Here is a 10699-nt window from a genome sequence, read left to right as displayed (position 1 = left end):
GGCGGCCAAGTTGGCGGCCAAGATGGCGGCCAAGATGGTGGACAAGATGGCGGACAAGATGGCGGACAAGATGGCGGACACAAGATGGCGGCCAAGATGGCGGCCAAGATGGCGGCCAAGATGGAGGACAAGATGGCGGACAAGATGGCGTCCAAGATGGCGGACAAGATGGCGGCCAAGATGGCGGACAAGATGGCGGCCAAGATGGTGGACAAGATGGCGGACAAGATGGCGGACAAGATGGCAAACACAAGATGGCGTCCAAGATGGTGGACAAGATGGCGAACAAGATGGCGGACAAGATGGCGGACAAGATGGCGGACAAGATGGCGGCCAAGATGGCGGACAAGATGGCAAACACAAGATGGCGTCCAAGATGGTGGACAAGATGGCGAACAAGATGGCGGACAAGATGGCGGACAAGATGGCGGACAAGATGGCGGCCAAGATGGCAAACACAAGATGGCGGACAAGATGGCGGCCAAGATGGTGGACAAGATGGCGGACAAGATGGCGGCCAAGATGGCGGACACAAGATGGCGGCCAAGATGGCGGACAACATGGCGGACAAGATGGCGGACAAGATGGCGGACAAGATGGCGGACAAGATGGCGGACAAGATGGCAAACACAAGATGGCGTCCAAGATGGCGGCCAAGATGGCGGCCAAGATGGCGGCCAAGATGGTGGACAAGATGGCGGACAAGATGGCGGACAAGATGGTGGACACAAGATGGCGGCCAAGATGGCGGCCAAGATGGCGGCCAAGATGGAGGACAAGATGGCGGACAAGATGGCGGACAAGATGGTAAACACAAGATGGCGTCCAAGATGGCGGCCAAGATGGCGGCCAAGATGGCGGCCAAGATGGTGGACAAGATGGCGGACAAGATGGCGGACAAGATGGCGGACACAAGATGGCGGCCAAGATGGCGGCCAAGATGGCGGCCAAGATGGAGGACAAGATGGCGGACAAGATGGCGTCCAAGATGGCGGACAAGATGGCGGCCAAGATGGCGGACAAGATGGCGGCCAAGATGGTGGACAAGATGGCGGACAAGATGGCGTCCAAGATGGCGGACAAGATGGCGGACAAGATGGCGGACAAGATGGCGGACAAGATGGCGGACAAGATGGCGGACAAGATGGCGGCCAAGATGGCGGACACAAGATGGCGGCCAAGATGGCGGCCAAGATGGCGGCCAAGATGGAGGACAAGATGGCGGACAAGATGGCGTCCAAGATGGCGGACAAGATGGCGGCCAAGATGGCGGACAAGATGGCGGCCAAGATGGTGGACAAGATGGCGGACAAGATGGCGGACAAGATGGCAAACACAAGATGGCGTCCAAGATGGTGGACAAGATGGCGAACAAGATGGCGGACAAGATGGCGGACAAGATGGCGGACAAGATGGCGGCCAAGATGGCGGACACAAGATGGCGGCCAAGATGGCGGCCAAGATGGCGGCCAAGATGGAGGACAAGATGGCGGACAAGATGGCGTCCAAGATGGCGGACAAGATGGCGGCCAAGATGGCGGACAAGATGGCGGCCAAGATGGGGGACAAGATGGCGGACAAGATGGCGGACAAGATGGCAAACACAAGATGGCGTCCAAGATGGTGGACAAGATGGCGAACAAGATGGCGGACAAGATGGCGGACAAGATGGCGGACAAGATGGCGGCCAAGATGGCGGACACAAGATGGCGGCCAAGATGGCGGCCAAGATGGCGGCCAAGATGGCGGCCAAGATGGAGGACAAGATGGCGGACAAGATGGCGTCCAAGATGGCGGACAAGATGGCGGCCAAGATGGCGGACAAGATGGCGGCCAAGATGGTGGACAAGATGGCGGACAAGATGGCGGACAAGATGGCAAACACAAGATGGCGTCCAAGATGGCGGCCAAGATGGCGGCCAAGATGGCGGCCAAGATGGTGGACAAGATGGCGGACAAGATGGCGGACAAGATGGCGGACACAAGATGGCGGCCAAGATGGCGGCCAAGATGGCGGCCAAGATGGAGGACAAGATGGCGGACAAGATGGCGTCCAAGATGGCGGACAAGATGGCGGCCAAGATGGCGGACAATATGGCGGCCAAGATGGTGGACAAGATGGCGGACAAGATGGCGGACAAGATGGCAAACACAAGATGGCGTCCAAGATGGTGGACAAGATGGCGAACAAGATGGCGGACAAGATGGCGGACAAGATGGCGGACAAGATGGCGGCCAAGATGGCGGACACAAGATGGCGGCCAAGATGGCGGCCAAGATGGCGGCCAAGATGGAGGACAAGATGGCGGACAAGATGGCGTCCAAGATGGCGGACAAGATGGCGGACAAGATGGCGGCCAAGATGGCGGCCAAGATGGTGGACAAGATGGCGGACAAGATGGCGGACAAGATGGCAAACACAAGATGGCGTCCAATATGGTGGACAAGATGGCGGACAAGATGGCGGCCAAGATGGCGGACACAAGATGGCGGCCAAGATGGCGGACAACATGGCGGACAAGATGGCGGACAAGATGGCGGACAAGATGGCGGACACAAGATGGCGGACAAGATGGCAAACACAAGATGGCGTCCAAGATGGCGGCCAAGATGGCGGCCAAGATGGCGGCCAAGATGGTGGACAAGATGGCGGACAAGATGGCGGACAAGATGGCGGACACAAGATGGCGGCCAAGATGGCGGCCAAGATGGCGGCCAAGATGGTGGACAAGATGGCGGACAAGATGGCGGACAAGATGGCGGACACAAGATGGCGGCCAAGATGGCGGCCAAGATGGCGGCCAAGATGGCGGCCAAGATGGAGGACAAGATGGCGGACAAGATGGCGTCCAAGATGGCGGACAAGATGGCGGCCAAGATGGCGGACAAGATGGCGGCCAAGATGGTGGACAAGATGGCGGACAAGATGGCAAACACAAGATGGCGTCCAAGATGGTGGACAAGATGGCGAACAAGATGGCGGACAAGATGGCGGACAAGATGGCGGCCAAGATGGCGGACACAAGAAGGCGGCCAAGATGGCGGCCAAGATGGCGGCCAAGATGGAGGACAAGATGGCGGACAAGATGGCGTCCAAGATGGCGGACAAGATGGCGGCCAAGATGGCGGACAAGATGGCGGCCAAGATGGTGGACAAGATGGCGGACAAGATGGCGGACAAGATGGCAAACACAAGATGGCGTCCAAGATGGTGGACAAGATGGCGGACACAAGATGGCGGCCAAGATGGCGGACACAAGATGGCGGCCAAGATGGCGGACAAGATGGCGGCCAAGATGGCGGACACAAGATGGCGGCCAAGATGGCGGACAAGATGGCGGCCAAGATGGCGGACACATGATGGCGGACAAGATGGCGAACAAGATGGCGGACACAAGATGGCGAACAAGATGGCGGACAAGATGGCGGACAAGATGGCGGACAAGATGGCGGCCAAGATGGTGAACAAGATGGCGGACAAGATGGCGGACAAGATGGCGGATTGTCCGCCATCTTGTCCGCCATCTTGACCGCCATCTTGGCCGCCATCTTGGCCGCCATCTTGTCCGCCATCTTGTTTCCGCCATCTTGTCCGCCATCTTGTCCGCCATCTTGTCCGCCAATTTGTGTCCGCCACCTTGGCCGCCATCTTGTCCGCCATCTTGTCCGCCATCTTGTCCGCCATCTTGGCCGCCTTCTTGTTCGCCATCTTGGCCGCCATCTTGTTCGCCATCTTGTCCGCCATCTTGTCCGCCATCTTGGCCGCCATCTTGTCCGCCATCTTGTCCACCATCTTGTCCGCCATCTTGTCCGCCATCTTGTCCGCCATCTTGTCCACCATCTTGTCCGCCATCTTGGTCGCCATCTTGTCCGCCATTTTGTGTCCACCATCTTGTCCGCCATCTTGGTCGCCATCTTGTTCGCCATCTTGTCCGCCATCTTGGTCGCCATCTTGTCCGCCGTTTTGTGTACGCCATCTTGTCCGCCATCTTGTCCGCCATCTTGTCCGCCATCTTGTCCGCCATCTTGTCCACCATCTTGGCCGCCATCTTGTCCGCCATCTTGGCCGCCATCTTGTCCGCCATCTTGTCCGCCATCTTGGCAGCCATCTTGTCCGCCATCTTGTCCGCCATCTTGTCCGCCATCTTGTCCACCATCTTGGCCGCCATCTTGTCCGCCATCTTGTCCGCCATCTTGTCCGCCATCTTGTCCACCATCTTGTCCACCATCTTGGCCGCCAATTTGTCCGCCATCTTGTCCGCCATCTTGGTCGTCATCTTGTCCGCCATCTTGTCCGCCATCTTGGCCGCCATCTTGGTCGCCATCTTGGTCGCCATCTTGTCCGCCATCTTGGTCGCCATCTTGTCCGCCGTTTTGTGTACGCCATCTTGTTCGCCATCTTGTCCGCCATCTTGTCCGCCATCTTGGCAGCCATCTTGTCCGCCATCTTGGCCGCCATCTTGTGTCCGCCATCTTGTCCGCCATCTTGTTCGCCATCTTGTCCACCATCTTGTCCGCCATCTTGTCCGCCATCTTGTCCGCCATCTTGTCCGCCATCTTGTCCGCCATCTTGTCCACCATCTTGGCCGCCATCTTGTCCGCCATCTTGGCCGCCATCTTGTCCGCCATCTTGTCCGCCATCTTGTCCGCCATCTTGTTCGCCATCTTGTGTCCGCCATCTTGTTCGCCATCTTGTCCGCCATCTTGTCCGCCATCATGTGTCCGCCATCTTGGCCGCCATCTTGTCCGCCATCTTGGCCGCCATCTTGTGTCCGCCATCTTGGCCGCCATCTTGACCGCCATCTTGGCCGCCATCTTGTCCACCATCTTGGCCGCTATCTTGGCCGCCATCTTGGCCGCCATCTAGGCCACCATCTTGTGTCCGCCATCTTGGCCGCCATCTTGTGTCCGCCATCTTGTCCGCCATCTTGTACGCCATCTTGGCCGCCATCTTGTCCGATATCTTGTCCGCCATCTTGGCCGCCATCTTGTCCGCCATCTTGTCCGCCATCTTGTCCGCCATCTTGTCCGCCATCTTGTCCACCATCTTGGCCGCCATCTTGGCCGCCATCTTGGCCGCCATCTTGGCCACCATCTTGTGTCCGCCATCTTGTATGCCATCTTGTTCACCATCTTGGCCGCCATCTTGACCGCCATCTTGGCCGCCATCTTGTCCGCCATCTTGTGTCCGCCATCTTGTCCGCCATCTTGTCCGCCATCTTGGTCGCCATCTTGTCCGCCATCTTGTTCGCCATCTTGTCCGCCATCTTGTCCGCCATCTTGTCCGCCATCTTGGCCGCCATCTTGACCGCCATCTTGGCCGCCATCTTGTCCACCATCTTGTCCGCCATCTTGTCCGCCATCTTGGCCGCCATCTTGACCGCCATCTTGGCCGCCATCTTGTGTCCGCCATCTTGGCCGCCATCTTGTGTCCGCCATCTTGGCCGCCATCTTGTCCGCCATCTTGTTCACCATCTTGGCCGCCATCTTGTCCGCCATCTTGTCCGCCATCTTGTCCGCCATCTTGTCCGCCATCTTGTCCGCCATCTTGTCCACCATCTTGGCCGCCATCTTGGCCGCCATCTTGGCCGCCATCTTGGCCGCCATCTTGTGTCCGCCATCTTGTATGCCATCTTGTTCACCATCTTGGCCGCCATCTTGACCGCCATCTTGGCCGCCATCTTGTCCGCCATCTTGTGTCCGCCATCTTGTCCGCCATCTTGTCCGCCATCTTGTCCGCCATCTTGTTCGCCATCTTGTCCGCCATCTTGTCCGCCATCTTGTCCGCCATCTTGTCCGCCATCTTGGCCGCCATCTTGTCCGCCATCTTGGCCGCCATCTTGTCCACCATCTTGTCCGCCATCTTGTCCGCCATCTTGTCCGCCATCTTGTCCGCCATCTTGGCCGCCATCTTGTCCGCCATCTTGTCCGCCATCTTGTCCGCCATCTTGTCCGCCATCTTGTCCGCCATCTTGTGTCCGCCATCTTGTCCGCCATCTTGTCCGCCTTCTTGTCCGCCATCTTGTTCGCCATCTTGTCCGCCATCTTGTCCGCCATCTTGTCCGCCATCTTGGCCGCCATCTTGTCCGCCATCTTGGCCACCATATTGTGTCCGCCATCTTTTCCGCCATCTTGTCCGCCATCTTGTTCACCATCTTGGCCGCCATCTTGTCCGCCATCTTGTTCACCATCTTGGCCGCCATCTTGGCCGCCATCTTGTCCGCCATCTTGTATGCCATCTTGTTCACCATCTTGGCCGCCATCTTGTCCGCCATCTTGTCCGCCATCTTGTCCGCCATCTTGTCCGCCATCTTGTCCGCCATCTTGTCCGCCATCTTGTCCGCCATCTTGTTCGCCATCTTGTCCGCCATCTTGTCCGCCATCTTGTCCGCCATCTTGTCCGCCATCTTGGCCGCCATCTTGTTCACCATCTTGTCCGCCATCTTGGCCGCCATCTTGTCCGCCATCTTGTCCGCCATCTTGTCCGCCATCTTGTTCACCATCTTGTCCGCCATCTTGGCCGCCATCTTGTCCGCCATCTTGGCCACCATCTTGTGTCCGCCATCTTGTCCGCCATCTTGTCCGCCATCTTGTTCACCATCTTGGCCGCCATCTTGTCCGCCATCTTGTCCGCCATCTTGTCCGCCATCTTGTCCGCCATCTTGTCCGCCATCTTGTTCGCCATCTTGTCCGCCATCTTGTCCGCCATCTTGTCCGCCATCTTGTCCGCCATCTTGGCCGCCATCTTGTCCGCCATCTTGTCCGCCATCTTGTTCACCATCTTGTCCGCCATCTTGGCCGCCATCTTGTCCGCCATCTTGGCCACCATCTTGTGTCCGCCATCTTGTCCGCCATCTTGTCCGCCATCTTGTTCACCATCTTGGCCGCCATCTTGTCCGCCATCTTGTTCACCATCTTGGCCGCCATCTTGGCCGCCATCTTGGCCGCCATCTTGTCCGCCATCTGGGCCGCCATCTTGTCCGCCATCTTGGCCGCCATCTTGTGTTCGCCATCTTGTCCGCCATCTTGGCCGCCATCTTGTCCGCCATCTTGTCCGCCATCTTGTCCGCCATCTTGTCCGCCATCTTGTCCGCCATCTTGGCCGCCATCTTGTCCGCCATCTTGGCCACCATCTTGTCCGCCATCTTGTCCGCCATCTTGTCCGCCATCTTGGCCGCCATCTTGTCCGCCATCTTGTCCGCCATCTTGTTCACCATCTTGTCCGCCATCTTGGCCGCCATCTTGTCCGCCATCTTGGCCACCATCTTGTGTCCGCCATCTTGTCCGCCATCTTGTCCGCCATCTTGTTCACCATCTTGGCCGCCATCTTGTCCGCCATCTTGTTCACCATCTTGGCCGCCATCTGGGCCGCCATCTTGGCCGCCATCTTGTCCGCCATCTGGGCCGCCATCTTGTCCGCCATCTTGGCCGCCATCTTGTGTCCGCCATCTTGTCCGCCATCTTGTCCGCCTTCTTGTCCGCCATCTTGTTCGCCATCTTGTCCGCCATCTTGTCCGCCATCTTGTCCGCCATCTTGGCCGCCATCTTGTCCGCCATCTTGGCCACCATATTGTGTCCGCCATCTTTTCCGCCATCTTGTCCGCCATCTTGTTCACCATCTTGGCCGCCATCTTGTCCGCCATCTTGTTCACCATCTTGGCCGCCATCTTGGCCGCCATCTTGTCCGCCATCTTGTATGCCATCTTGTTCACCATCTTGGCCGCCATCTTGTCCGCCATCTTGTCCGCCATCTTGTCCGCCATCTTGTCCGCCATCTTGTCCGCCATCTTGTCCGCCATCTTGTCCGCCATCTTGTCCGCCATCTTGTTCGCCTCTTGTCCGCCATCTTGTCCGCCATCTTGTCCGCCATCTTGTCCGCCATCGTGGCCGCCATCTTGTTCACCATCTTGTCCGCCATCTTGGCCGCCATCTTGTCCGCCATCTTGTCCGCCATCTTGTCCGCCATCTTGTTCACCATCTTGTCCGCCATCTTGGCCGCCATCTTGTCCGCCATCTTGGCCACCATCTTGTGTCCGCCATCTTGTCCGCCATCTTGTCCGCCATCTTGTTCACCATCTTGGCCGCCATCTTGTCCGCCATCTTGTCCGCCATCTTGTCCGCCATCTTGTCCGCCATCTTGGCCGCCATCTTGTTCGCCATCTTGTCCGCCATCTTGTCCGCCATCTTGTCCGCCATCTTGTCCGCCATCTTGGCCGCCATCTTGTCCGCCATCTTGGACGCCATCTTGTCCGCCATCTTGTTCACCATCTTGTCCGCCATCTTGGCCGCCATCTTGTCCGCCATCTTGGCCACCATCTTGTGTCCGCCATCTTGTCCGCCATCTTGTCCGCCATCTTGTTCACCATCTTGGCCGCCATCTTGTCCGCCATCTTGTTCACCATCTTGGCCGCCATCTTGACCGCCATCTTGGCCGCCATCTTGTCCGCCATCTGGGCCGCCATCTTGTCCGCCATCTTGGCCGCCATCTTGTGTTCGCCATCTTGTCCGCCATCTTGGCCGCCATCTTGTCCGCCATCTTGTCCGCCATCTTGTCCGCCATCTTGTCCGCCATGTTGGCCGCCATCTTGTCCGCCATCTCGTCCGCCATCTTGTCCACCATCTTGTCCGCCATCTTGTCCGCCATCTTGTCCGCCATCTTGTCCGCCATCTTGTCCGCCATCTTGTCCGCCATCTTGGCCGCCATCTTGGCCGCCATCTTGTCCGCCATCTTGTCCGCCATCTTGTCCGCCATCTTGTCCGCCATCTTGTCCGCCATCTTGTGTCCGCCATCTTGTCCGCCATCTTGTCCGCCATCTTGTCCGCCATCTTGTCCGCCATCTTGTTCGCCATCTTGGCCGCCATCTTGTGTCCGCCATCTTGGCCGCCATCTTGTCCGCCATCTTGTTCACCATCTTGTCCGCCATCTTGTTCACCATCTTGGCCGCCATCTTGGCCGCCATCTTGTCCGCCATCTTGTCCGCCATCTTGTCCGCCATCTTGGCCGCCATCTTGTCCGCCATCTTGGCCACCATCTTGTGTCCGCCATCTTGTCCGCCATCTTGTCCGCCATCTTGTTCACCATCTTGGCCGCCATCTTGTCCGCCATCTTGTTCACCATCTTGTCCGCCATCTTGTCCGCCATCTTGTCCGCCATCTTGTCCGCCATCTTGGCCGCCATCTTGTCCGCCATCTTGTCCGCCATCTTGTCCGCCATCTTGGCCGCCATCTTGTCCGCCATCTTGTCCGCCATCTTGTCCGCCATCTTGTCCGCCATCTTGTTTGCCATCTTAACCGCCATCTTGTCCGCCATCTTGTCCGCCATCTTGTCCGCCATCTTGTCCGCCATCTTGTTCGCCATCTTGGCCGCCATCTTGTGTCCGCCATCTTGGCCGCCATCTTGTCCGCCATCTTGTTCACCATCTTGTCCGCCATCTTGTTCACCATCTTGGCCGCCATCTTGGCCGCCATCTTGTCCGCCATCTTGTCCGCCATCTTGTCCGCCATCTTGGCCGCCATCTTGTCCGCCATCTTGGCCACCATCTTGTGTCCGCCATCTTGTCCGCCATCTTGTCCGCCATCTTGTTCACCATCTTGGCCGCCATCTTGTCCGCCATCTTGTTCACCATCTTGTCCGCCATCTTGTCCGCCATCTTGTCCGCCATCTTGTCCGCCATCTTGGCCGCCATCTTGTCCGCCATCTTGTCCGCCATCTTGTCCGCCATCTTGTTCGCCATCTTGTCCGCCATCTTGTTCGCCATCTTGTCCGCCATCTTGTCCGCCATCTTGTTTGCCATCTTAACCGCCATCTTATCCGTCATCTAGTGTCCGCCATCTTGTCCGCCATCTTGTCCGCCTTCTTGTCCGCCATCTTGTTCGCCATCTTGTCCGCCATCTTGTCCGCCATCTTGTCCGCCATCTTGGCCGCCATCTTGTCCGCCATCTTGGCCACCATCTTGTGTCCGCCATCTTGTCCGCCATCTTGTCCGCCATCTTGTTCACCATCTTGGCCGCCATCTTGTCCACCATCTTGTTCACCATCTTGTCCGCCATCTTGTCCGCCATCTTGTCCGCCATCTTGTCCGCCATCTTGTCCGCCATCTTGTTCACCATCTTGGCCGCCATCTTGTCCGCCATCTTGGCCGCCATCTTGTCCGCCATCTTGTCCGCCATCTTGGCAGCCATCTTGTCCGCCATCTTGTCCGCCATCTTGTCCGCCATCTTGTTCACCATCTTGGCCGCCATCTTGTCCGCCATCTTGTCCGCCATCTTGTCCGCCATCTTGTCCACCATCTTGTCCACCATCTTGGCCGCCAATTTGTCCGCCATCTTGTCCGCCATCTTGGTCGTCATCTTGTCCGCCATCTTGTCCGCCATCTTGGCCGCCATCTTGGTCGCCATCTTGGTCGCCATCTTGTCCGCCATCTTGGTCGCCATCTTGTCCGCCGTTTTGTTTACGCCATCTTGTTCGCCATCTTGTCCGCCATCTTGGCCGCCATCTTGTGTCCGCCATCTTGTCCGCCATCTTGTTCGCCATCTTGTCCACCATCTTGTCCGCCATCTTGTCCGCCATCTTGTCCGCCATCTTGTCCGCCATCTTGTCCGCCATCTTGTCCGCCATCTTGTCCGCCATCTTGTCCACCATCTTGGCCGCCATCTTGTCCGCCATCTTGGCCGCCATCTTGTCCGCCATCTTGTCCGC

This window comes from Anopheles moucheti, chromosome 2, assembly GCF_943734755.1.
Source record: "Anopheles moucheti chromosome 2, idAnoMoucSN_F20_07, whole genome shotgun sequence".
Classification (NCBI taxonomy): domain Eukaryota; kingdom Metazoa; phylum Arthropoda; class Insecta; order Diptera; family Culicidae; genus Anopheles; species Anopheles moucheti.
The sequence above is the reverse complement of the archived record's forward strand: the minus strand, read 5'-3'. Positions refer to the sequence as shown.